General features: G+C 40.2%; 1 long non-coding RNA gene across 1 annotated transcript in view; it reads left to right on the top strand.

Annotated features, from left to right (window-relative positions):
- LOC307192059 overlaps positions 1-25,971 on the top strand; it is a 192,987-nt gene that overhangs the window by 114,208 nt on the left and 52,808 nt on the right. Inside the window, exon 2 of the long non-coding RNA XR_013829950.1 lies at positions 2,542-2,599. This is a non-coding gene — a long non-coding RNA (uncharacterized lncRNA). The remainder of the gene's footprint in view (positions 1-2,541; positions 2,600-25,971) is intronic.

Raw genomic sequence — 25,971 nt, 5'->3', positions numbered from 1 at the left:
TGCTCTTATGTGGCTATTATGAAGTTGCCACTAAAAGGCCCTTTAGGTATTATTTGTGAAGGCTCTTGGCAACTTCTTTTATAAAGTACTAAAACACACGCGCGCACGCACACACACACACACCCACACACACACACACAATTCCTCCAAAGAAACAAGGATAGTTTAGACCTTGGGAATAGTGGCATGGATACCCCTGAGAGCAGAAGAAGGAGGAGAAAGAAAGAAGTTGCTCTGAAGAGTCTAAGCAACAGGAAACAAGAAAAGTTCATTTCTTGTTCAGAAAACATTCTGAATTAAATAATTAATTCCTTGTAATTAATGCATAACTGAGTTTTGAGAGTTTGTCTTTTAGTTAGTCAGGTGATGGTCTCCCAGAGAGGAAAGGGAAATTACTAATAGGGGAGAGAAAATTGACTATCAAGAGATGACAATGGACAAATGATGAAAAGGCAGAAAAGACCTTGAAAAACTAGAAAATGCAAACATTGGACTGACCAAATAATCCCAGATGGTAATGACTTCTGTTTTCATCCATTTATTCACTCATTATTTCATACATTCAACAGGTATTTCTGAGGAAGTTAACAACCCTATGAAAAGTTTTGTCCTTGAGGGCATTGTAACACAGTGAGGAAGAGGATGATATCATGATAGTGACGTGATGATGGTGATGATGTGATGATGATGGTGATGATGATGGTGATGGTGATGATGGTGATGATGGTGGTGATGTGATGATGATGGTGATGGTGATGATGGTGATGGTGATGATGGTGGTGATGTGATGATGATGGTGATGATGATGGTGGTGATGATGATGGTGATGATGGTGATGATGGTAATGATGATAATGTAATGATGTGATGATGATGGTGATAAAGGTGAAGAAGATGAAAATAACTGCAAATACTGTTGTAGTACTTGCTATGTGCCAGAGATTGTTCTAAGCATTTTGTTGAATTATTTCATTTAATCTTCACAACAACTCCATGAGTTGACTAATATTTTTATCCCTACTTCGCATATTAGGAAGCTGAGACATAGAGGTGTGAGTCATCAGCTAAAGGTCAATTCTGTTTTTATATAGACCTCCAAGAAGGCAGAGTAGTGTGTTGTGGTAGGTCACTTCTGTAATGACCCTTGATGACCCCCCACCTCTGATATTCGTGGGCTTAAGCAGACTCTCCCCCCAGAATAACTTTCTTCCAGCCAATAGCATAACTCCATGTTGAGAGGATGCCACTTTGTGATTAGTCGAACTTCTGTCTTGCTTGCAGACTCTGCCCCTTACTGACTTTGATAAAGCAAGTTGCCAGGTGCAGAGGGCCCACATGACAAAAATCTGGGGGTAGAGTCTCTGGTTAATAGTCAGCTAGAAACTGAGACCCTTAGTCCAGCAGCCTGAATGGAATTGGATCCTGTCAAAAACCACATAAATGGGTTGGCGGCAGATTCTTTCCCAGTTGAGCCGTCAAATGAGACCTCTTCCCTGGCTGACACCTTTACTACAGCCTTTGAGATCCTCTGATGTGGAGGATCCAGCCAAGCCACACCATACTCCTGACCCTCAGAAACAGTGACTTTAAAAAAAAAACATGCATGTAGTTTTAAGTCACTGATGTATGGTAATTTGTCATGCAGAAAAAGGTAAATAATACGTATATACTATTTTTCAGGAAGACTCCCTCCAAAAATGTCTAAACGCAAAGGGAATACACATTAGAAGTACAATTAATAACCCTAGTAACAAAAAGTAGAAATCAAACTACTATTAAGATACAATAATATTTTACAATTTTCCGGGAAAAGCATAGTAAATTATATAACTCACTTTGGAGAGGGCTTGAGGAAACGGCACTGTTAGTTTGAATGTAAATCAGTATAGTCTTTTGGAAAGAAATTTTGCAAAATGTACTTAAAATGGACTTTCTCTTTAACACAGCAATTCTACCTGTAAACATTTTATCTAAAGAAATAATAAGGTTTGTGTATAGAAATATACCAGGGTGCAGCTCAGTGACTAATTTTATTTCTATAATTAAAAATGATCTAAAATTGAAACCAATCCAAATGTTTAACAGTTTGTTATTGATGAAATAAGTTAGGAGAGCTCCAGAGATAGAATTGTATGTATTCCTTAACATGTTTAAGATAGGAAAAACATTGAATGCCATAAAAAAATAATTATGATTTATTAAATCACAAAGTATCTTATAAACTAGACCACACAGTAAATATTTACTTGTGTAAATTACATGCACAGTTATGCCTATATGTAGCCTACACAGGAACAAAAGACTGACACAATTTATATTAGGATGGTTAAAGATGTGCCTCCGTTGCTAGGGCTATAGTACAGTATCATGGATGGTTTTTATTTTCATATTTGTTCTTGTCTGCATTTTCCACATTTAAAAAATGGTTATAGGTTGTTCTTGTAATTAGGAAAAAAAATAATGTATTATTGCTAATGATATAACTCATTTCATGATGCCAGACAGATATGTTACTGTATGTTCATTTCTTTTTAATTTGTAGGCTGAAGACCCAGAAAAATACGTTAAATCAAGAAAATGCTGATGATATACTGTCTCCGGTAAGGAATGAAGTTAATCTTTTGTTTTACTCTTGGTGGCTAATTTACTTCTGCTTGTGCGTCGCCTTGTCAATGCGTCAGTGCAACAGCATGGCTGTTGGAAGCAAAATGATATCTTAACAGTGTCAGCTCGGTGCTTTGTGACCACCTGGAGGGATGGGATAGGGAGGGTGGGAGGGAGACGCAAGAGGGAGGGGATACGGGGATGTATGTATACGTAGACTTTGTTATACAGCTGATTCACTTTGTTATACAGCAGAAACTAACACACCATTGTGAAGCAATTATACTCCAATAAAGATGTTAAAATAAATAATAAATAAGATAGAACTAAAAAAAAAACAATGTTGGCTGTAGATAAGAACTGAGCTATTTAATATAAAGTAATCAAAAACCATCCGCTTCTAAAATACTGAGCACACAGAATGCGCTTGCAAACTTCCCAGAGGAGAAACACTCTACAAAAATTGGAGCCAATTTACTGTCCATGAGAGTTTCCCAGAATAAGTCATTTATCATTCACTGAAATTTCAGTGTGATCCCTGGCTGAAATGAGCAACTGAATACAGATCAACCTTAGATGTATGATTCGGGCTCTCATGGATTCTGACTTGATTAAACCATTCATAGTATTTATTCTTCAGCAAGAAACTCTTTGTTTCAATTAATCAATCAAGGCTCTAGCAGAGCAAAACATGATTAATTAATAATTGTCTGTACACACCCATGCCTCAGGGATACTTTGATTTTCTCAGGCTGTCCACACATACGGAATGAGTAGAGCATGACAGGGAGTTAAGTTGGTGCCGATGACGATGGTGAGGAACATGACAGCATTTTCTTTATCGTTGCTAAAAGACAAATTGGAGAAAGCTCTATACTCTGCACAAAATTAACCACTCCGGATAAGCTCTGTATAAAACAGAATGACCCAAGTGTGTCCAAGCTGAGGAATAAGACTTTAGCTAGTAAGAACCAAAGCAATCACAGGCTCATGTGTAAAATACATACATGTGTAAATACATACAGAGAAAATATTAAAGGATGGCATGAACAAACAAAGATTTTTCAAGTCCGTAGCAAAATCCGTGGCCCAGGCAACACAGCTTCTGCCCTGCGATGGGCCTGCAGCTCTGCATTATTATTTTTTATTGGTATTTTTTTTGGTTGATTGCATGTTTTTGTGAGAGCAATCGCAAGTCCATTGTGTGGCCGAGACAGGGATGTGTTTCTCTGCGCTATAACTTGTGTTTTTTGGGCAGAGACTGCTAGGATTTAGGGATTCAGGACCAGCAAACATATTCAGTCCTCATCAATGAGCGCTGGGGACACTGGGACACCCCCATTTTCTCTTTGAGTGGCACCATTTCTCAGAATAACTGAGAGATCCCCAGAGACATAGGATAAGGGGGCAGATCTCAAGGTAGAGCAAGGCGTGGTGTGAGGTGGGGTTCACCATCCCAGTGGTCATTCACCAAGAAGACCCATGGCATCGCCTGATGGTCTGATGAGAAGCATCTCGCTCCTGAGGTGAGCAGAGTGATTGTGCAGGGCTGAGAGACATCCACTGGTGGTCTCTCTCCAGGCCAGGGCTTCTGCACATCCTTCCTGTAATACCACCATGATCACAGGCACCACTAGAGCCAAATTCAGCTATGCAATTTAATAGCTTAGTAATCTTGAACATACTACTTTCTCTCTGAGCTGAGGCAGCTAAACACTACCTGTGGTACTTAGCACACACTAAAAGAGAACGTAGATGGTATAAGATACATGGTCCTTGTCACTAATGTAAATGGTTTAACATTCTGGAAACATCCCCGGCCCTTCTGCACATTCTGTAGAACATTCAGCTAAATACTGACCTGCTATTGGGTTATCGATGGTGCAAGAATGGAACCTGGGAATTCGTAGCTGCTGTGTCATGGGCTTTGTGGGTGGAGTTTTGCCCTGAGTTAGTCTATGGAATTTTGCTAGGGTGAGTTTAGTAGATGGGTCAGGAGGTGGGTGGAAGTATTTCCCTGGCATCTGTTTGATATGCCCTATTTGTCTGTGGTTTGGAGGGTATTGTCTGCGGCCATGAAATCTACATTCACCTATTCAGGAGTGGAAGGGAGAAGAAAAGTAAGGCATTTTGGTGACTCCTTTTACCTCTACCCTGCACATTATGAGGTGAAATCCAAGCTCATCACATTTCAACAAATTCAGGAATCAGAAGAGGGTTCAGTAGAAAAAGGTGTCCTTTCTGAAACAGAGTGACTTAGAATCATTGGAAACTGTATTTTAAGAAGCTTGAATGGGGACTTCCCTGGCTGTCCAGTGGTTATGACTTCACCTTCCAATGTAGGGGGGTGCGGGTTCGATCCCTGTTTGGGGAGCTAAGATCCCACATGCCTCGTGGCCAAAAAATCAGAACATAAAACAGAAGCAGTATTGTAACAAATTCAATAAAGGCTTTAAAAATGGTCCACATCAAAAAAAAAATCTTAAAAAAAAAAAGAAGCTTGAATGGCCATCAATGATCAGTTAGGAGAGTGTGTGTCTCAGGTGTATCACAGGGCAACAAACTCCCCACCACTCACCCCACACACCACCTGCCCACACGTTTGCCTGCCAAGGTTTGCCACTCCCACCATCTTATCTGTGTCTGGTGAGGCAGAGAGTGGCTAGTGAACTTGCAGACACATTTGACTTCATAGTGGAGACTTCCTGACCAGTGACTGTGTACTGTCATGACCTGTGTATTGTCTAGCATGGTTCTGTGCATTGCCTATGTAGCTTATTATTATTGTGTAGATTATGGTGACCATATATCAGGGTGCAGTGGATAAGAGTTCAGGCTCTGGAATCAGACTGCCCAGGTTCAAATCTGACTCTGCTGTGGTGCCTTAAGCAAGTTACTTTACCTCTCTGATCTTCAGTTTCCTCACTTATAAATTAGAGATCATAATTGCTCCCGTTTCATAGAGTGATTATAAAAAGTAAGTTAAGGTACATAATTTGTCACAGTACCAAGCACATTATAAATTATCAATAAATATTAGACCATGGGGTCAGGGATAGTTTGGACAATGAAATACCCCTGTAGCATCATATGTCAGGATGCTCTGGTCCAGCTAGCCATCAGTCACTTAATGTACTACCCGTCTCCTTCCAAATAAAACCTACCTCTGGGCTGCATCCCATCAGCCAAAGTATCAACGTGGTTCTAGAAAAAGATCAGCAGGTCTAAAGGGACATCTGGGTCTTATAATGACCTTCATTCACATACCCATTCAGAAAATAGTTCTTAAGTGCTTCCCAGACTCAGGTCCTTAGTAAACACCGACAATATAATGGAAATCACTATTGGCAAGTCCTTTGCTGTCATGAAGTGTCCATGGTAAGCCACCTTGAATCCTCCCTGAAATAAGCCAAAGAGCAAATAAATTAAGTCCCTACTAGCAGGAAATTCATAAAAATGTAAATAGTGAGTACTTCAGGGTAGAGTATTGAAACTGATTTTTATTTACTTGTCTGTATTTTATACATCTCTGTAAGAATGTATTCCTTGGAAGAAAACTTACCTGCGTATATATACTTCCAACTTTCTGAAAATGAAAATTCAGACTCAGGAGTGCCAAGTCGATAATCTAAGAACCCTATTTTGTGAAGATTAAAGGAAAACGAGGCAAGACATAGGAAAAGCCATAACAGCAGGTTGGAGATGGCAAACCAATGACCTAAGAGGCCGATGTCGAGGCATGAGCACAGCTGGTGGGCAGACAGCCATATTCTAACTGTTCCTTCCTAAAGCAGTCATGAGGAATTGATTGTCCTGTCCCACTGCTGTGGGGAGGGAAGAAAGTGACCAGAGACAGGACAGGAACCAGGGTTCCTACAGCAATACTGTCAGCCCTGCCTGGTCCCTGCAGGCAAATCTGACCTCTAAGCCAATGCCCCCTCCACCCGGCATCTAGAAGTCTTGGTAAAGGAGCTTTAACACAGCTCTGGAGGGCTCAGACACAAGGAGAAAGCTGGTTCTCAGTGCCGGGCCATTACTGAAGTCAGGCTAGCTCAGGTCCTGCACCCCAACTCTAAGATCAATCCCCCCCCCATTATAGCAAAGGTTTTGTTCCTGGGTCAGATTTTCTGCACCTATGACCCTTTGGGACAGACATTCTCCCCTCTCTCAGCATTGGAGACCTGGCCCTGGATCTCAGGTCTGAGGGGCCACTTTGCCATGAGCTAATGGATTTCTCTGGTGATCTCCCTTTGCTACGCTGAGTCTCTAAAAAGGCTTCCTAGCTCAAGCAAGTCTGAAATTTTTCAAAGTACTTTCAATGCCCTTTTGAGTTTTGAGATGACTTAAAATAGAAAAATCAATCGGACTTACAGAAATTTTCAAGAGTTCTCATTCTTATGCAACCAACTTATATGGCTATGCTATGCTCTAAGCTTATCTCAAGAGTGATTTTAAAAATCAATTTTATTGAGGTTCACTTACATACCAATAAAACACACTCAGTTTCTGTGCACAGGTCAATGAGTTTTGACAAATGTATACACCCATATAACCATCACCATTTCCAAGACGTGGAATATTTTTATCATCCCCAAATTCCCCTCATACCCCTTTGCAGTCAGTTCTCCCCACGTTTAAGAGCGGGCGAAAGCTGATGTGTTTCCTGTCACTATACGTTAGTTTCACCTCTTCTGCAATTGCAAAGAAACTGAATCACACACTGTGTCCTCTTCTGCGTTAGCTCTCTTTCATTCAGCGTAGTGTTTCTGAGGAGCATCGTTTTGTTACGTATGTACATCAGTAGTTCGTTTCTTTTTGTTGATGAGCAGGGATTCCATATTGCATTGCATGGGTGTAACCCAATCTATCCGTCCTTTCCCCTGTCCACGGACGTTTGGTTCTTGCTAATTTTCAGTTGCTGTGAATAAAGCAACGGCTCACGTCTTTATGTGGATATATGTTTTCATTTCTCTTGGGTAAGTACCCAGGGGTAGAATCCCAGGATGATACAGTAAATATACTTAAATGTATGGGAAACTGTCAAGGAAACTTGAAATGTTTTCCAAAGTGGATATACCTTTTCACATTTCCTCTGGTGCCAGACATCTTTGTCTTCATTTGCTTCACATCTTTGTCACCACTTGGTGCTGTCAGTCTTTTACATTTTGATTATTCTAGTGGTTTTGATTTCCATTATTTTGATGTCTAATAATGTTAAGCATCCCCTTATATGGCTGTGCTCACTGGCCACATACATATAATATATAATACATAATACATGATATATAATAATATTATATATGTCTTCTTTTGTGAAGTTTCTGTGTAAATCTTTTGAGCTTTACAAAAGTCAATTTATTGAGGTATGACTGACATATAAAAAGTTGTACATATTTAATGTATACAACTTGATGGGTTTGGAGATACACTTGTGAAACCATCACTACAACCAATGCCATAAACATGTCCATCCCCTGCAAAAACTGCCTCCTGCCTTCTTAATTATTTTCTTTTTGCGATAAGAACACTAACATAAGAAAAATGTTAAGTATACAGTATAGTGTTGTTAACTGAAACTGAAGATAAAACTACCATATGAACCAGCAATCCCACTTCAAAGAAATTGAAGTCAGGATCTCAAGATACTTGCATTGCCATATTCATTGCAGCATTATTCACAATAGCCAAGACATGGAAGCAACCTAAATGCCTACTGATGGGTGAATGGATAAATAAAATGTGGTATTTATATCCAATGGAATATTATTCAGTCTCAAAATAGAAAGCAATCCTGCCATTGGTGACAATATGATGAACCTGGAGGACATTATGCTAAGTGAAATAAGCCAGACCCAGAAGACCAAATACTGCCTGATTCCACTTATATGAAAAGCTAAAATAGTTTAACTCATAGAAACAGAGAGTAGAATGTTGGTTCCCAAGGACTGGGGGTTGAGGAAATGGGGAGGTGTTGGTCAAAGGATACAAAGTTTCTGTTATGCAAGATGAATCCTGGAGATCTAATATTTTTAATTGAATTGCTTTCTTACTACTGAGTTGTAAGAGTTCTTTATATATTCCTTTTTTTAATTGAAGTATAGGTGATCTACAATGTTGTATTAATTTTCTGCTGTACAGCAAAGTGATTCAGTTATACATATATATGTACTTTTATATTCTTTCCATTATGACTTATCACAGGATGTTGACTATAGTTCCCTGTGTTATACAGTAGGACCTCATTGTTTATCCGTCCTATACATCCATCCGCTAATCCCAAACTCCCAATCCATGCCTCCCCTACCCCATGTATGTTCTTATGTGATCTGGATACCGACTCTGTCAGATCCTTCCTCACACTGTGTAGCTTTCCTTCTCATGTACCGAAAGATGGCTCTCAAAGAGCAGAAGCATCTAATTTTGATGAAATCAAATTTATCAATTTTCTGTAAAGTTTGCACTTTGTGTGTCCTACATAAGACACCTTTACGTACCGTAACATCACAAGAATTTCTCCAATATTTTCTTCTAGAAATTTTCTAGTTTTAGCTTGTAGTTGAGGCTTACTTTTCACCATTTGTATATCTAGTTGTTTCAGCATTATGTGTTGAAAAATCTCTTTTTTTTCTCTGTTACCGTGGCAGCTTCATTGAAAATTAGTTTATTATGTACATTTGGTCTTTTTCTGGCCTGTCTCTTCTGTTCCACTGATCTGTATGTGTGTACTTACGGCAACACTACCCTATCTCGATCGTGTAGCTTTATACTGAGTCTTGAAATCAGTTACTGTAACTCCAGCTTTGTTCTTCCAAGATTGTTTTGACAATTTAGGATTCTTTGTATATTCATATAAATTTAGAATCAGCTTAAATTTATAAAATATCCAGAGAGAATTTTGATTAGATTGCATTGAATCCATATATCAGTTTTATAGAGAATTGCTCTCTAAAATTGAGTCTTCCGATCCAGGGACATAGTATGTTTCTCCATTTACTTGTGTGTCCTTAAATTTATCTAAAAAAACTAACGTAGTTTTCAGTGTATAGGTTATGAATGTATTTTGTTAAGTACATTCCTAAGCATTTATTTTTTTTTTTTTTGCTAATACAGATGTCATTATTTTCTTAACTTCAGTACCTCATATAAGGAAGTATCAATATATCTTATTACTGGTGATTCTAACTTTGGACACATGGCTAATGTACTTTCTGCCATATTTCTCCACAGTAAAGTTACTATTTTTCCTATATGGTTAATGGCTAGCCTGTAGGGAGATGCCATTTTTTTTTTTAAGATTTCTTTTTTGGTGTGGAACATTTTTAAAATCTTTATTGAATTTGTTACAATATCACTTCTGTTTTATATTTTGGGTTTTTGGCTGCTAGGCATGTGGGATCTTAGCTCCGCTACCAGGGATCGAACCCACACCCCCTGCACTGGAAGGCAACGTCTTAACCACTGGACCGCCAGGGAAGTCCCTGTAGGGAGATGCCTTCAATCTATGCAGATATCCAGTTTCTCATCCTACTTTTGTCCACAAATTTTAACACCTATCCACCACTCTTTTCAAAAAAAATTTATTGAAGTATAGTTGATTTACAGTGTTGTGTTCATTTCTGCTGTGCAGCAAAGTGACTCAGTTATACACCTATATATTCTTCTTCGTGTTCTTTTCCATTGTGGTTTATCACCCACCACTCTTGACTGTAACAATGTCTGCTGCGGTGTTTGTCCAGTAGTGATTTCCTTTTTCATCATTCCGTCTACATGTATGAATTAGAATTCCAGTATAAGAAAAAGCTGGCCTTGGGACTTCCCTGGCGGTCCGGTGGTTAAGACTCCGCACTGTCAATGCAGGGGCATGGGTTCAATCCCTGATCGGGGAACTAAGACCCCACATGCCGCAAAGCACGGCCAAAAAAAGAAAGAAAGAAAGAAAAAGCTGGTCCTTTTCCTCAATGTATTTATATTAACACAGATATTTGTGTTATTTTATAGCTTTATATCCTCAACTGTCGTTATTTACTTTCTTCCTCAAATTATTTCAGCTTTGGTCACTGTGATATAGGAGCTCATTCTCTAATAAATTCTTCAAAAGGGCTTGAGGAAGGTATAGAATTACCTGACCTCTTATATGTTGACAGGTGTTTTCCAGTGGTCTTGATGATTTTTTAAAATGCTGCTTTATTTTTACCTCCTTTACGTTCCCTTTTGAAGAATCAGTCTAATGCTTTCATCTTTGTAAATTATTTGATCTTTGCTTGAGGACTTGAGAAAATTTTTTTCATCTTTGAAATCTAAGAGTTTTACTAGGATGTGTCTCTGAGTTGATCATTCAGAGTTCATGCTCCCAGATACCTAATAAATCCTTCCAAGGTATAGATTAAAGTAATCTTTTTTTCTAGAAGGTTTTCTTGGGTTACAGTTTTTAAAATTATCCTATTGTTCTGTTTTCTTCCTTGGGGACCCCAAAAATATAGATATTTTTCCCACTTTGCCTGTCTTCCATTTCCACTACTTTTTTCTGATGTTTTTATTTTTTTAACCTCATTTTAAAATTATTTTGATTATTTTCATCTTCCTTCAATGAGTCTTATTAAATTTTCATTTGAGCCTACATCTTGTAATTTATTATTAAAATCTGAGGTAATTTTGTCTTTTCTTTCATTTCTTTCCTAAGTTCAATGAGCTGTCTTTCTGTTTCTTCCTGGTGTTTTTTGTTTGTTAACTTCTGTTCATACTTTTTGGATTTCTCATCAAGGTTCTTTTTCATACCCTCAAATGCTTGTTTGAGTACATGTCATTTCACTTGGAGTGCCGTCTTACAGTTTTCTGCTTCATGACTACTTGCCAGGGTGAGAGAGTTTGCCTCAGTTGATGGGTATTGAATTTAGTTTGGGTAGGGTTTTTGGCAGTAACCTGTGGTGACGTGTTAAACTTTTATTGTTCATTTTTGTGGGACTGGAGTGGTTTACATAATCCCGAGTTTAACAGTGCCTACTTCTTTTAGTAAAGCAACGTGCAGGTACTCTAGTGGATTTTTTTTCTTTTTCGGTATGAATATGTGTGGTGAGGGAGAGGGGCTGTGTTTCTTCTGAGTTTGTGGGGCTTTGTCCTGCAGGACCTCAGAATTTCCCCCTTTGCTCTTCCCCTTCACCACTATATCACCAATGTCCTGTCTCACCTCCTTTTTGCATTTTCTTCCCTCCCCGGGAAGTCATTCACTTGGAAGATTCCCCTTTCAACTTGTGTGTTGAGTCCCTTCCGGGAACCAGGACACTTTTTAATACTTTCAGATTCGGGCGGACTAAGTCTTTTCGGGCAGTAGCTGTGGGTCAGTGGCCCAGGACCAGCTCCCTTCTTCTCGCGCCTGCCCTTGTAATTGGTCTGTTTGCTTCTCACAAAGCCGGAAGGAGAGTGTGTGTGGGAAAGGTGCATGAGAAGCTGCACTCCAGAATTTCACATCCTCTCCCTTTATTATGTAGCTATTTTGAAGTTTGGGCATTTTCTGTTATGGCGAGGGTGTGGTTTTTGTATACTTTTTTCCTTTCTTGATATTCTTCCTTAGATCTGGAGAAAAGCTGGTGGGATGGGGACTTAGACTATTACCATTGTCTTCAGCTATCCAGGCTTCATTTATGATACTTACTTTTGCTTACGTTTCTCTTTTTTTTTTTAACCTTTTATAATTTGAAATATTCAGTCATTTATTTTTAGAACTTTCTAATTACAAGTTATAAATTTCCTTGTAAACACTGCTTTACCTGCATCTCCCAAGTTTTCCTATGTTGTATTGTTTTGGCCAAAAAGTTCATTCGGGTTTTTTCCGTAAAATCTTAAGATCAACCCAATATTTTCATTTTCATTTATTCAAACTATTTCCTTGTGTTTTCCTTTAAAGAAAAAAAAAAAACAACTCTGGGCATTTTAAAGTGTCTTGTTCCATTTCCACACATTGGAGGAATTTGCCAAATATATTCTTATTATATTTTAATTCCATTTGATTCAGAGATTATATTTTTGTTTGATTTAATTTATTTAAAGATTGTGGAGAAGTATTTGATGCCCTGGAGTATGATTTATTTTGGTGGCTGTTTCAGGTACAGTTGACATTATGTGTATTTTGCCCCTGTTCGGTGGATATACCGTAAATGTCCATTAGATCAGCTTGTTGACAGTGCCGTTCGTGTGTTCTGGATTCTTTGGAATCTTCTGTTCACTTGTTCTATCCATTACTGAGAGATAAGTGATGGAATTTCCGACTACAGTGGTAGATGTATCTATTTCTGTTTTCAGTTCTCTCAGATATTGCTCTGTGTATTTTGAAGCTCTGTTATGTTTGTATACATTTAGGATTATGTCTTCTTAATGGATTTTCCCAGGTTATCACTATGACATGTCTTTCTTTACCCATGGATATAGCCCTTGTTCTGAAGCCTACTTTGTGCAATATAATTATTACCACTCCAGCTGTCTTATAATTACTGTTTGCAGTGTCTTTTCCATATTTTTTAAACTTCTAAGTTAAATGTATCTTTATATTTAAAGCACGTCTTGTAGAAGACCTATAATTGGTCATGTTTTTTTAATTAATCTAACTTCTCTGCCTTATGTCTTTTAAATGGAGTGTTTAGACCATCCACACATGCAGTGCCAATAATGTTAGATTTAAAGCTACCATCTATATGTTTATTTATTTATTATTAATTAATTTATTTATTTTTGGTTGCATTGGGTCTTTGTTGCTGTGCGCGGACTTTCTGTAGTTGCGGCGAGAGGGGGCTACTCTTCGTTGCAGTGCGCAGGCTTCTCATTGTGGTGGCTTCTCTTATGTGGAGCACAGGCTGTAGGGTCGCCGATTTCAGTAGTTGTGGCTCACAGGCTCTAGAGCGCAGGCTCAGTAGTTGTGGCGCACGGGCTTAGTTGCTTCATGGCATGTGGGATCTTCCCGGACCAGGGCTCGAACCCGTGTCCCCTGCAATGGCAGGCGGGTTCTTAACCATGGTGCCGCCAGGGAGGCCCCCATCTATATGTTTATATTCCTTATTATCCTCTTTTTCTTGTCCAATCTTGGATTAAGTGCGGTTTACAAGTCTATTTTATTGCCACTATCAGCATATTAGCTATGCTTCTTTTGTAGTGGTTGTTCTATAGTTTAGAATAGGCATTATTTATGTATCTACCGTGAGATAATAATTTACCATTTCACATTTAATATAACTACCAAATAAAAGTATACTTTAATTTCCTCCCACCCAGCTTTGGCACTATCTTTTTCATACATTTTATTTCTGTGTAAACTGCACAAAACATTATTATCATTCTTCTAGAAACACTCAGTTATCTTTCAAAAAAATCTTTTAAAAAGGAAAATGATTTTAAAAACTTTTGTGCATTTACTAGCATATTCACAATACCTTGTGTTCTTCATCTCTTTATGTAGACCCACCATCTTTATTGGAGTATACTTGCTTTACAATGGTGTGTTAGTTTCTGCTTTATAACAAAGTGAATCAGCTATACATATACATATATCCCCATATCTCCTCTATCTTGCGTCTCCCTCCCTCCCACCCTCCCTACCCCACCCCTCTAGGTGTTCACAAAGCACCCAGCTGATCTCCCTGTGCTATGAGGCTGCTTCCCACTAGCTGCCTGTTTTACATTTGGTAGTGTATATATGTCTGTGCCACTCTCTCACTTCATCCCAGCTTACCCTTCCCCCTCCAAGTGTCCTCAAGTCTATTCTCTACATATGCATCATTATTCCTGTCCTGCCCCTAAATTCTTCATAACCATTTTTTATATTACATGTATATGTGTCAGCATATGGTATTTGTTTTTCTCTTTCTGACTTCACTCTGTATGACAGACTCTAGGTCCATCTACCTCACTACAAATAACTCAGTTTCATTTCTTTTCATGGCTGAGTAATATTCCACTGTGTATATGTGTCACATCTTCTTTATCCATTCATCTGTCAATGGACAGTTAGGTTGCTTCCATGTCCTCGCTATTGTAAATAGAGCTGCAATGAACATTTTGGTACATGAATCTTTTTGAATTATGGTTTTCTCAGGGTATATGCCCAGTGGTGGGATTGCTGGGTCCTATGGTAGTTCTATTTTTACTTTTTTAGGGAACCTCTATACTGTTCTCCATAGTGGCTGTATCAATTTATATTCCCACCAACAGTGCAAGAGTGTTCCCTTTTCTGACACCCTCTCCAACATTTATTGTTTGTAGATTTGTTGAGATGGCCATTCTGACTGGTGTGAGGTGATACCTCGTTGTAGTTTTTTTTTTTTAACATCTTTATTGGAGTATAATTACTTTACAATGGTGTGTTAGTTTCTGCTTTACAACAAAATGAATCAGTTATATATATACCTATGTTCCCATATCTCTTCCCTCTTGCGTCTCCCTCTCTCCCACCCTCCCTATCCCACCCCTCCAGGCGGTCACAAAGCACCGAGCTGATCTCCCTGTGCTATGCGGCTGCTTCCCACTAGCTATCTACCTTACATTTGGTAGTGTATATATGTCCATGCCTCTCTCTCGCTTTTCATTGTAGTTTTGATTTGCATTTCTCTAATGATTAATGATGTTGAGCATTCTTTCATGTGTTTGTTGGCCAGCTGTATATCTTCTTTGGAGAAATGTCTGTTTAGGTCTTCTGCCTAATTTTGGATTGGGTTGTTTGGTTTTTTTCATATTGAGCTGCATGAGCTGCTTGTATATTTTGGAGCTTAGTCCTTTGTCAGTTGCTTCATTTGCAAATATTTTCTCCCATTCTGAGGGTTGTCTTTTCATCTTGTTTATGGTTTCCTTTGCTGTGCAAAAGATTTTAGGTTTCATTAGGTCCCATTTGTTTATTTTTGTTTTTATTTCCATTTCTCTAGGAGGTGGGTCAAAACGGATCTTGCTGTGATTTATGTCATAGAGTGTTCTGCCTGTGTTTTCCTCTAAGAGTTTTATAGTGTCTGGCCTTCCATTTAGGTCTTTAATCCATTTTGAGTTTATTTTTGTGTATGGTGTTAGGGGGTGTTCTAATTTCCTTCTTTTACACGTAGCTGTCCAGTTTTCCCAGCACCACTTATTGAAGAGGCTGTCTTTCCTCCATTGTATATTCTTGCCTCCTTTATCAAAAATAAGGTGACCATATGTCACCTTATGGGTTTATCTCTGGGCTTTCTATCCTGTTCCATTGATCTATTTTTCTGCTTTTGTGCCAGTACCATACTGTCTTGATTACTGTAGCTTTTTAGTATAGTCTGAAGTCAGGGAGCCTGATTTCTCCATCTCAGTTTTTCTTTCTTATGATTGCTTTGGCTCTTCGGGTTCTTTTTTGTTTCAATACAAATTAAGAAACTTTTTGTTTTATGTTCGGTGAAAAATGCCACTGATAGTTGGTAGTGATTGCATAGAATCTGTAGATTGCTTTGGGTAGTAGAGTCATTTTCACAACGTTGATTCTTCCAATCCAAGAACATGGTATATCGCGCCATCTGTTGGTATCATCTTTAATTTCTTTCATCAGTGTCTTATAGTTTTCTGCATACAGGTCTTTTGTCTCCTTAGGTAGGTTTATTCCTAGGTATTTTATTCTTTTTGTTGCAGTGGTAAATGGGAATGTTTCCTTAATTTCTGTTTCACATTTTTCATCATTGGTGTATAGGAATGGCAGAGATTTCTGGGCATTAATTTTGTATCCTGCTACTTAACTAGATTCATTGATTAGCTCTAGTAGATTTCTGATAGCATCTTTAGGGTTCTCTATGTATAGTATCATGTCATTTGCAAAGAGTGACAGCTTTACTTCTTCTTTTCCTATTTGGATTCCTTTTATTTCTTTTTCTTCTCTGATTGCTGTGGCTAAAACTTCCAAAACTATGTTGAATAATAATGGTGATAGTGAGCAACCTTGTCTTGTTCCTGATCTTAGTGGAAATGGTTTCAGTTTTTTACCATTGAGAACAATGTTGGCTGAGGGCTTGTCATATATGGGCTTTATTATATTGAGGTAAGTTCCCTCTATGCCTACTTTCTGAAGGATTTTTATCATAAATGGGTGTTGAATTTTGTTGAAAAAAAGCTTTTTTTGTTGAAAGAAAGCTTTTTCTGCATCTATTGAGATGATCATATGGTTTTTATCCTCCAATATGTTAATATGGTGTATCACGTTGATTGATTTGCGTATATTGAAGAATCCTTGCATTCCTGGGATAAACCCCACTTGATCATGGTGTATGATCCTTTTAATGTGCTGTTGGATTCTGTTTGCTAGTATTTTGTTGAGGATTTTTGCATCTATGTTCATCAGTGATATTGGCCTGTAGTTTTCTTTCTTTGTGACATCTACGTTTGGTTTTGGTATCAGGGTGATGGTGGCCTCATAGAATGAGTTTGGGTGTGTTCCTCTCACTGCTATATTTTGCAAGAGTTTGAGAAGGGTAGATGTTAGCGCTTCTCTAAATGTTTGATAGAATTCGCCTATGAAGCCATCTGGTCCTGGGCTTTTGTTTGTTGGAAGATTTTTAATCACAGTCTCAATTTCAGTGCTTGTGATTGGTCTGTTTATATTTTCTATTTCTTCCTGGTTCAGTCTTGGAAGGTTGTGCTTTTCTAAGAATTTGTCCATTTCTTCCAGGTTGTCCATTTTATTGGCATAGAGTTCCTTGTAGTAACCTCTCATGATCCTTTGTATTTCTGCAGTGCCAGTTGTTACTTCTCCTTTTTCATTTCTAATTCTATTGATTTGAGTCTTCTCCCTTTTTTTCTTGATGAGTCTGGCTAATGGTTTATCAATTTTATCTTCTCAAAGAACCAGCTTTTAGTTTTATTGATCTTTGCTATCGTTTCCTTCATTTCTTTTTAATTTATTTCTGATCTGATCTTTATGATTTCTTTCCTTCTGCTAACTTTGGGGGTTTTTTGGTCTTCTTTCTCTAATAGCTTTAGGTATAAGTTTAGGTTGTTTATTTGAGATGTTTCTTGTTTCTTGAGGTAGGATTGTATTACTGTAAACTTCCCTCTCAGAACTGCTTTTGCTGCATCCCATAGGTTTTGGGTCATCGTGTTTTCATTGTCATTTGCTTCTAGGTATTTTTTGATTTCCACTTTGATTTCTTCAGTGATCTCTTGGTTATTTAGTAGTGTATTGTTTAGCCTCCATGTGTTTCTATTTTTTACAGATTTGTTTCCTGTAATTGATATCTAGTCTCATAGCGTTGTGGTCAGAAAAGATACTTGATACAACTTCAATTTTCTCAAATTTACCAAGGCTTGATGTTTGACCCAAGATATGATCTATCTTGGAGAATGTTCCATGAGCACTTGAGAAGAAAGTGTATTCTGTTTTTGGATGGAATGTCCTCTAAATATCAATGAAGTCCATCTTGTTTAATGTATCATTTAAAGCTTGTGTTTCCTTATTTATTTTCATTTTCGATGATCTGTCCATTGGGGAAAGTGGGATGTTAAAGTCTCTTACTCCTGTGTTACTGTCAATTTCCCCTTTTACAGCTGTTATAATTTGCCTTATGTATTGAGGTGCTCCTATGTTGGGTGCAAAAATATTTATAATTGTTATATCTTCTTCTTGGATTGATCCCTTCATCATTATGTAGTGTCCTTCTTGGTCTCTTGTAAGTCTTTATTTTAAAGTCTATTTTGTCTGATATGAGAATTGCTACTCCAGCTTTCTTTTGATTTCCATTTGCATGGAAAATCTTTTTCCATCCCCTCACTTTCAGTCTGTATGTGTCCCTAGGGCTGAAGTGGGTCTCTTGTAGACAGCATATATACAGGCCTTGTTTTTGTATCCATTCAGCCAGTCTACATCTTTTGGTTGGAGCATTTAATCCATTTACATTAAAGTAGTTATCGATACGTATGTTCCTATTACCATTTTCTTAATTGTTTTGGGTTTGTTATTCTAGGTCTTTTCCTTCTCTTATGTTTCCTGCCTAGAGAAGTTCCTTTAGCATTTGTTGTAAAGCTGGTTTGGTGGTGTGAATTCTCTTAGCTTTTGCTTGTCTGTAAAGGTTTTCATTTCTCCATCGACTCTGAATGAGATCCTTGCTGGGTAGAGTAATCTTGGTTGTAGTTCCTTCCCTTTCATCACTTTAAATATGTCCTGCCACTCCCTCTGGCTTGCAGAGTTTCTGCTGAAAGATCAGCTGTTAACCTTATGGTGATTCCCTTGTATGTTATTTGTTGTTTTCCTCTTGCTGCTTTTAATATATTTCTTTGTATTTAATTTTTGATAGTTTGATTAATATGTGTCTTGGCGTGTTTCTCCTTGGATTTATCCTGTATGGGACTCTCTGTGCTTCCTGGACTTGACTGAGTATTTCCTTTCCCATATTAGGGAAGTTTTCAACTATAATCTCTTCAAATATTTTCTCAGTCCCTTTCTTTTTCTCATCTTCTTCTTGGACCCCTATAATTCAAATGTTGGTGTGTTTAATGTTGTCCCATAGGTCCCTGAGACTGTCCTCAGTTCTTTTCATTGTTTTCTCTTTATTCTGCTCTGCAGTAGTTATTTCCACTATTCTATCTTCAGGTCACTTATCCATTCTTCTGCCTCAGTTATTCTGCTATTGATTCCTTCTAGAGAATTTTAAAATTCATTTATGTGTTGTTCATCATTGTTTGTTTCATCTTTAGTTCTTCTAGGTCCTTGTTAAATGTTTCTTGCATTTTGTCTATTCTATTTCCAAGATTTTGGATCATCTTTACTATCATTATTCTGAATTCTTTATCAGGTAGACTGCCTGTTTCCTCTTCATTTGTTAGGTCTGGTGAGTTTTTCCCTTGCTCCTTCATCTGCTGTGTATTTCTCTGTCTTCTCATTTTGCTTAACTTACTGTGTTTGGGGTCTCCTTCTGCAGGCTGCAGGTTCGCAGTTCCCGTTGTTTTGCTGTCTGTCCCCAGTGGGTAAGGTTGGTTCAGTGGGTTGTGTAGGCTTCCCGGTGGAGGGGACTGGTGCCTGTGTTCTGGTGGATGAGGCTGGATCTTGTCTTTCTGGTGGGCAGGACTGCATTTGGTGGTGTGTTTTGAGGTGTCTGTGACCTTACTATGATTTTAGGTAGTGTCTCTGCTAATGGGTGGGGTTGTGTTCCTGTCTTCCTAGTTGTTTGGTATAGGGAGTCCAGCACTGTAGGTTGCTGGTCATTGAGTGGAGCTGGGTCTTAGCGTTGAGATGGAGATCTCCTGGAGAGCTTTCACCATTTAATATTACGTGGAGCTGGGAGGTCTCTGGTGGACCAATGTCCTGAACTCGGCTCTCCCACCTCATAGGCACAGGGCTGACACCAGGCTGGAGCACCAAGACCATGTCAGCCACATGGCTCAGAAGAAAAGGGAGAAAAAAGAGAAAGAAAAAAATAAAATAAAGTTATTAAAATAAAAAATAATTATTAAAAAATAAAAAAGAAAAGAAAGAAGAGAGCAACCACACCAAAAAACAAATCCACCAATGGTAACGAGTGCTAAAAACTATACTAAAAAAAAAAAAACAACAGACAGAACCCTAGGACAAATGGTAAAAGCAAAGCAATACAGAGAAAATCAGACACAGAAGCTATACACACATTCACAAAAAGAGAAGGGAAAAAAAAAAAAATATATATATATATATATATCTGCTCCCAAAGTCCGCCTCCTCAATGTGGGATGATTCATTGTCTATTCATGTATTCCACAGATGCAGGTACATCAAGTTGATTGTGGAGCTTTAATCCGCTGCCCCTGAGGCTGCTGGGAGAGATTTCCCTTTCTCTTCTTTGTTCTCACAGCTCCCGGGGCTCAGCTTTGGATTTGGCCCTGCCTCTGTGTGTAGGTCGCTGGAGGGCGTCTGTTCTTCGCTCAGACAGGACGGGGTTAAAGAAGCCGCTGATTCGGGGGCTCTGGCTCACTCAGGCCGGGCGGAGGGAGGGGCACGGCGTGCGGGGCGGGCCTGCGGCGGCAGAGGCCGGCGTGACGTTGCACCGGCGTGACGTTGCATCAGCCTGAGATGCGCCGTGTGTTCTCCCGGGGAAGTTGTCCCTGGATCCCGGGACCCTGGCAGTGGCGGGCTGCACAGGCTCCCGGAAGAGGGGTGTGGAGAGTGACCTGTGCTCGCACACAGGCTTCTTGGTGGCGGCAGCAGCAGCAGCCTTAGCGTCTCCTGCCCGTCTCTGGGGTCCGCGCTTTTAGCCGCGCCTCGCGCCCATCCCTGGAGCTCCTTTAAGCAGCGCTCTTAATCCCCTCTCCTCGCGCACCAGGAAACAAAGAGGGAAGAAAAAGTCTCCTACTTCTTCAGCAGGTCCAGACTTTTCCCCAGACTCCCTCCCGGCCAGCCGTGGCACACTAAACCCCTGCAGGCTGTGTTCACACCGCCAACCCCAGTCCTCTCCCTGCGCTCCGACCGAAGCCCGAGCCTCAGCTCCCAGCCCTGCCCGCCCCGGCCGGTGAGCAGACCAGCCTCTCGGGCTGGTGAGTGCCAGTCGGCACCGATCCTCTGTGCGGGAATCTCTCCGCTTTGCCCTCCGCACCCCTGTGGCTGCGCTCTCTTCCGCGGCTTCGAAGCTCTCCCCCTCCGCCACCCGCAGTCTCAGCCTGTGAAGGGGCTTCTAGTGTGTGGAAACCTTTCCTCCTTCACAGCTCCCTCCCAGAGGTGCAGGTCCCGTCCCTATTCTTTTGTCTCTGTTTTTTCTTTTTTTCTTTTGCCCTACCCAGGTATGTGGAGGGTTTCTTGACTTTTGGGAGGTCTGAGGTCTTCTGCCAGCGTTCAGTAGGTGTTCTGTAGGAGCTGTTCCAGGTGTAGATGTATTTCTGACGTATTTGTGGGGAGGAAGGCGATCTCCACGTCTTACTCTTCCACCATCTTGAAGGTCTCCCTAGACCCACCATTTCATCTGATTTAACTTTTCTTGCATCAGAAGAATTTCCTTTAACATTTTTTTGTTCTGCGGGGAGCTAAAGCATTACATAATCTCATACTTGCTCTGATGTCAGATTCACAATATTTAAACCAGAGCCTAGAATGCTCCCCAAATTTGGAACTAATCAGCCCTTAGAATCTCTGCCCCGTTACTTCTTCCACTTATTAAAATGCCTGGTTAGAACCCATTAATCTTCTTTGATAGGATTTTCCCTAAAATTCTACGCTGGATTCCGAGGTGTAATTCCCAGGTCCTGTCCCCTTTCGGACTGAAGAATTGAGTTATCCATATTTTGAAAATATTGGTTGCTGACAGCTCTCAGTTGAACCTCTGTCCCTGGACATTGCCCTCAGATGAAGATAGTCTCCCCACCTCAGGTTACACCTCTTTCTGGGGACAGCCCACATCCAATGACACCTGACGTCCCATCCTTCCTTTAGGGCAGCCCTGGAGAGCAATCCTGCCTCCCGAGCCCCCGTGGAGTCCGCTGAGGTCATTTTGCAAATGGACCCTTATTCAGCTTCTGCCACTGCCATTCGCGCCTTCACCACTCCCCCATGGGTGTTGATCGCCAGGGCATAATGCAATGAATTTCTTCCATAAAAATCTCTGTCTCATGGTCTGTTTCATGGATAATGTGATTGGTAATATTTAATGCCAGGAGTGGTCTGAAGAAACAACTTCCAAAATGCAATTTGGGAGCTGATCCCCTGCTGGTAGGCTGGCAATAAGCATTATATTAATGATAAAGCAGAGGACGGGAAGCCAGTGATTTGCAGTCACTGTGCAGTTGCCGAAACTTTCATCGGTGATGAAATGGGATGAGACACCAGGGGAGGGAAATGCACTGGCTGGTGCAGTGTGTAACTTCTCAGTTGTGGGAGAGGCATGGGGGAAGCAGCAATTACAGGGATCATCAAATCAGATGATGGATGCACGGGAGAAAAACAATAAAATGCTGAGGGTTGTTAGTCATCAATTAGAGGCTCGGTGTGAAAACCAGAGGACTTCTTGGTAATTTATAAAAACGCTCTCATCTTCTGTAGCCAAAGGACAGAAAGTAAATCGTGTATCAGGCCCAGAACTTAATTATAAGAGAAGTAGAACTCCAGAGAAGGTCACTTCTCAACTCCAGCAGGAATGCATGGCCAAAGTCAGGGCCATGATTGAGAAGGGTGGGGCCCTGAGACTTGGGATAAGGAAATCTGGGAGTACACGATGGAAAATCTTGAATCCTACACCCTCTGGGTCTGTAGAAGGAGCAAATCCTCCCAGTTAGTACTAATGTTCTGTATTTGCCTAAAGATGATGTAGAGGATTTTGCCTTGCAAAAATGCATGAGCTCTCTCTGTCCCCTCCACCACCCTACTCCCACCCCTGGGGTGACACACACTTCCCCTCCTGGTCACTGGACGAATAACAAAGCATAGATCAAAACATAAGTGCAGTGGAAAAGTTCTAGATCTGCCAAGAAAGAATGCGACTGTATTCTGAATGAGCTGTAGAAATTAGTTGGCACAGAACAGACTCCTGAGGATGCTTCTCAAGGCCCAGAATATAGGCTGGACAACGAGAGTTTATTTATGTGGGAGAACTCTACCGTGATGCAGGGTTTAGCATCCTCATAGCACCTCAAGGAGCGGGGGGCTAACAAGCTAATAAGATGGCACTTGGAAGCTTGAGAAAGGAGTGGCACACACTGAGTTAAGTATCAATGCCAGAACTTCCGTGGCGGAAGGTGGATGAAAGAATCAGACTCAGAGGAGTTGGTATTTTAGAGTGGATATATGACCACAAAGGTCCAGGTGATAAGGTTTGTAATGATAAGGACACAGCACTGTTGAGAAGCTCAATGGTGATCATCCTCTGTCATCCAGAGCTGCTGGTGGAAGATGCTTTTCTAGAACTAGACTCACTATTATCAGTGGGGGTGATAGGATTCCTAAATAACAGAAACATGGTGACAGTGCTTAGCCATCAGGAGCAAAGTGGGACAGTTATCTAGTGAGTAACAAGGTCAGAGTGACAGTCAGGGTCTCTGATGCCAAAAGAGCTGTGAAGAGAGTTAATAGAATACGGTATCTCTTGGGTCAAGATAGATGGGCAGCCAACAAGGGGCTTTGCCAACCCAAAAATCAAGGATAACTGACCAGAAGACTGAGGGATGAGACCATGATCCATGGCCCAGATTCTAGACTTGAATCACTTTTTGGACAGAGCCCATTGACTGATGGAGAGGTCTGGAGCCTGGGTAAAAGAACTTTGAACATCGTAACAGCTGTGCACAATAATGATTCACCCAGTCTTTCCCCAAAGGGGATCAGAGCCATTTATGTAGGTAACACATTGTGGGGGAAAGGGAATACTCACACATGTCAAAAACTGTTGGTTGGAGGGTCCCTGGGATATAAAATATCATCATAACCCTCTTCACCAGTAGCTGGTGGTGTGTATAGTGGGACAGGCAATAGGGGAGTTCTGAGGCCAAAGGTATACATGCCATCAACTAGTGGTATTTCCTGGCCCCTGAATGTATAATTGGAATAAATACACAATATATGTAGTTGGTAGAACAGCTGTGTTAATTCTTGGGCTGGGAAATGAGTTATCCTGGTGAAGATGGCCAAGTGAAAGGCTTTGCAATTGCCTCTCAATTCCCCACCAGGTTAGTAAATTTAAAATAATATTGCATCTCAGAGGAAATAGCAGAGATGAGTTCTACCCCTAAACACAGAAAGAGCTCAGTGGTGGCTTCCCATTATTTCTCTATGTAATTCACCAAGCTGGGCCCATTCCCAACTCACCTGTGTAGCAGCTCTAATTGCAGCTTCTCTCCAGTTGTGGCATCTTTACGAGAGAAGCTTAGCATGGCCTCAGGTATAGAGTGTGTGACCACTGATGTGGGAAAGGCATTCTGTTCCGTTCCTGTTGATAAAGGGAAATCAGAAATAATTCTCAACCGCTTGGAATAGACAACACTATACGTTTATAACCTGTCTCCAGAGCGCTGTTAACTCTTCTGCTCAAAGAGACCTGCACCATCTGTCTGTTCCCCAGAATGTCACACATATCCTGATATTGATGGTGTCGTGTTACCTGGGACGGAAGTAGCATGTACATTGGAGGCCTTGTAAGATGTGCGCAGTCCAGAAGTTCGGAGATCAATATTAAAGGGCCAGTCGTATCCCTGAAATGTTGAGGGCTCTTTGGCATAGTGTGACCTGCCCTACGAATTAAGGATAAATTCATACATATCACTTCTCACCACCAAGACAGCAGCACCGTGCAGTGGGTCCTGAGGCAGCATATTCCACACTTGGAATACTACTCCTACTCATAAACCAGATGGTACTAGGGCTGTCAGAGGTCCAGGATGTTGTACAAGCCCTCTCGACACTCAGGCGGTGGGACCCAGGAGACTATATGTCACTAGAGGTACTATGGTGGGAAAAGATTCAGTGTAGAGTTTAGGAAAACCCCAACAGGAGAATCACAGCATCAATCCCTAGGTTTATGGAGCAAAATCTTGAAATCCATAACAGAAAAACATATATTTCACAAAGAAGCTCATGAGTGCTACTAAGCCTGGGTAGAGATGGAGTGCTTAGACATGGGACATAAGTCACCTTGTAGCCAGAACTGTCAAAATCAGGAAGTTGGCACTGTTATGCTATTAGCTATAGTAACAGTTTTTGTGTGTACTCGTTTTTTTGATGTTTAGTTCTATGACATTTTATCCGTGTATGAGCACCGCCACAGGCATACAGAACCATAAAAAAAACCCTCCTACCTCTTTATGGTTACATCTTTCTCCCAGTATTATCTTCTGGGAGCCATTGCTTTGTTCTCTATCACTGAAATTGCATCCGTACAATGGAATACTACTCAGCAATAAAAAGGAGCAGCCTACTGATATAGGCAACATATGATTTTTTTGGCTTTCCTTGTTGAAGTGTAATTCATATAATAGAAAAATTAAAATCATTTTAATGCAGACAATTCAGAGACATTTAGGACATTCACAGTGTTGTATAACTACCACGTCTGTATAGTCCAAAAGACTTTCGCCTCCTCAAAAGGAAACCCTGGGTACATTAAGCAGTTGCCTCCCATCTTCTGTCTCCCCAGCCCTTGGCAATGACTAAACTAATTTCTGTCTCTGTGGATTTTCCTATTCTGAACATTTCATATAAATGGAATCATACAATATGCGACCTCTCGTGTCTGGCTTCTTAAACTTAGAATAATGTTTTTGAGACTCATGCACATTGTAGCATGTATCAGTACTTCATTTCTTTTTATGGGTTAATAATATTCCAATATTACCACAATTTGTTTATCCCTTTATCCATTGATGGACACTTACGCCTCTTCTTCTACCTTCTGAGTATTTGCTGCTATAAACATGCATGCCCATGTACTTGTTTGAGTACTTGTGT

This window comes from Stenella coeruleoalba, assembly GCF_951394435.1.
Source record: "Stenella coeruleoalba genome assembly, chromosome: 9".
In the NCBI taxonomy this organism is placed as follows: domain Eukaryota; kingdom Metazoa; phylum Chordata; class Mammalia; order Artiodactyla; family Delphinidae; genus Stenella; species Stenella coeruleoalba.
The sequence above is the reverse complement of the archived record's forward strand: the minus strand, read 5'-3'. Positions and strand labels throughout refer to the sequence as shown.